Source organism: Pteropus alecto, unplaced genomic scaffold, assembly GCF_000325575.1.
Source record: "Pteropus alecto unplaced genomic scaffold, ASM32557v1 scaffold23, whole genome shotgun sequence".
Classification (NCBI taxonomy): domain Eukaryota; kingdom Metazoa; phylum Chordata; class Mammalia; order Chiroptera; family Pteropodidae; genus Pteropus; species Pteropus alecto.
The window spans coordinates 5496154-5498799 of NW_006435837.1; the positions used below are offsets into that span (position 1 = coordinate 5496154).

Genomic DNA, 2646 nt, shown 5'->3' on the forward strand with positions numbered 1-2646 from the left:
TTTTTTTTGTTTTTTGTTTGTTTTGTTTTGTCAAGAGATAAGACCACATGCCCATTAGCAGAAGGATAGGCTGACTATAATTATCCCAGAAATGATGAAGGGATTATATTCACCATCCAAACTCTCTCTTTGCTCATTTTGGAAAGTCATGTCCAGAAGTAGGGGTAGGAAGAGAAAACCCTAGCAAAGAAATAGAGTTTTCCTTGTGGCTGCCAACAGGACCACAGAGAACTAGAAAGAGATATGATGAGAGGATAGAAAAAGAGAGTTGGGGAGAGCAAAAGTGCTCATAAAGGAAAACAAACCTTTGGTAGTCAAAAAATAGCACAAAGTAGAAAGCGACTATACAAAATGCGGTCAGAGGTCATTAATAAAGGGCTTTAGCCCAGAAATCAGGGGTGAGGTGGGGGTCAGGGAATGGAGTCCAGTTGAGATATCACATTTTTCATAGTCCAAGATTTCACTTTCTGTCTATGGCCATGCCACCCTGAATGCGCCCGATCTCGTCTGATCTTGGAAGCTAAGCAGGGTTGGGCCTGGTTAGTACTTGGATGGGAGACCACCTAGGAAGACCAGGTGCTGTAGGTGTTTAAAAAAAGATTCCACTTTCTTCTATTTTCACCCAGCATCATCCTGGAAGTCATATAGACCTTTCCCTAACACCACAGCCCATGGTGTGTGTGTGTGTGTGTGTGTGTGTGTGTGTGTGTGTGTGTGTGTGTGCATGTGTTTTCACTTGTCACCAAATGATCAGCATTCAATGAAACGCTTCTATTTTGGGGGCATTACCATTCTAAAACAAGATGCAGAAAAGCAGAGAGAGGCAGCTAGGGGCTGCATTTAATCTTCTCTAATATCGCAGTGCAAAGGAAACTGGGGAATGAAAACATAGTCATTTAGAAAATGGTTGATGAGTCACTGATTGGCACCGGGTGGAGAAAAAGAGAAGTCATTATTCATTCAGAGTACGGCTGGTCTTTTAAAAATAGGCTCCTCACTCTGCTGGAGGGGGTGTCTGGGCTTTAGAGACTGAGAGGATGATGGCAGAGGGCAAGGGCTGGGATGGAAACCACCCAACACAGACAAGGCCCTCATCCTCCATCTAGATGCATCTCAACCCTTGAAAACCCTCCAGCTTTAAGAAGCAGAAAGACAGCTTAATTCCGCCTTGTTCTTCCTGCATGTCTTTCTTGAGGCCTTAATAATACTTTTTGGGAAACTTCAGCTTCAGGGGAACCAGGCCAAGTAGAAGAGACGGCACTTTTTGTGACCACAATTTTGCCAACAGACCCAACACTCTATTACTCACAGAGTTCCTTTTCCAGGTCCTGGACTAGCAGGTCTCTCTTCATCTCCCTGCTTTTGACCTCTTTGTTGTTCGTTAACTGTTCTATAATTGAGTTGGTGGGGGTGAGGGGATTTAAATTTGTCAAATTAGAACATGGTGAAATGTTTCCCGGAGGAGGAAAATTAAGTTCCTAGGTAAGCAGAGGCTAAGGATTGCCTGGGAATATTGTCTCTGTATGTGTTATAGGAAAACAAAACAAAATAAAAATCTTGCCTGCTAAGGGTTTTGCCTTTGCCTGAGAGTTCTTGGGCCTCAATGTATAGATCTGGGCAATGGGTGAGACACTGAACTGGAAAGAGCTTGATTGCTTTACGATGGGAAGGGCAGAGAAAAAAAATGGATCTAGGTGAGAGATGGCAAAGGAGAGAAAGCCTAAGGACATTTTGAGAATCAGGAAAAAGAGGGGCAACTATGGGGTTGTGATGAAATGGGGTTTTGGGGAGAAAGATGAGCGAAGAAGAACTTGGCTTTGGGTTACGAATGGGATTGCTTCTTTACATTTTGTTGATACTACAAGGAAAAATTAAATACTTTTTCAATAATTTGGGGTTGTTGAAGTGGTGTTTCTTCTGAATGCAGCACCGAGCTGAGATGGAAACAGGGTGGCTTGGATTTATGCAGAATACAAGCTAGGCTTGCATCCCATCTATGCATATGCATGTACCCCCACCCCCACGTACAACTTTCACAACATACCTACAGCTTTCTTGTATTATATTTCGGCTTGTCATTTGTTTAATTAGTTGTCCTTGATCATACTGGGATAAATTTACCTACCCCAAGTGGCAACAAAAGAGTAAAGTCTGATGCTAGATCTAATTTCAGAAAATTAGGTAGATCTGCAAGGCGCAAATTTATCTCAGCTTCGAAGTCTATCCTGAATATTCAATTCTGAATATCCAGAATCTTCCAAATTTCAGTCCAAATTTTATGTTCTTTGAGAAACTGCTAAGGTCCTGGAGGTAAAAGAAAGTCTCAGTAGCCAGCAGACTGTTGAGGAATGTTCCCATTTTGTTGGGAGCCTGCAACTATAGTTATTTCTTATACAACATTATTTTAAACATTATTGAATGTATGATATACAATTTCACTCTTACATATGTATTATTTACCAGAATAAATAATTTGCATTTTAATTTTGTGTGCTCCTTTTAGTCCTTCATAATCCTAAAAATGACTTTTAGGCATACACACTCTCCTTTTGTTCAACCAAGATGTAACTTTTCTAGGAAAAAAAAATAGTAAAGCAATATACTAAAAGAATTATACATCATAATCAAGTAGGATTTATTGCAGGA

General features: G+C 40.7%; 1 non-coding gene across 1 annotated transcript; it reads left to right on the plus strand.

Moving 5' to 3' along the window:
* The first annotated feature begins 469 nt into the window (after positions 1 to 469).
* On the plus strand, positions 470 to 588 carry LOC112479584. Its single transcript, XR_003046236.1, has one exon. It is a non-coding gene; the product is annotated as a 5S ribosomal RNA (ribosomal RNA).
* Positions 589 to 2646: the final 2058 nt, after the last annotated feature.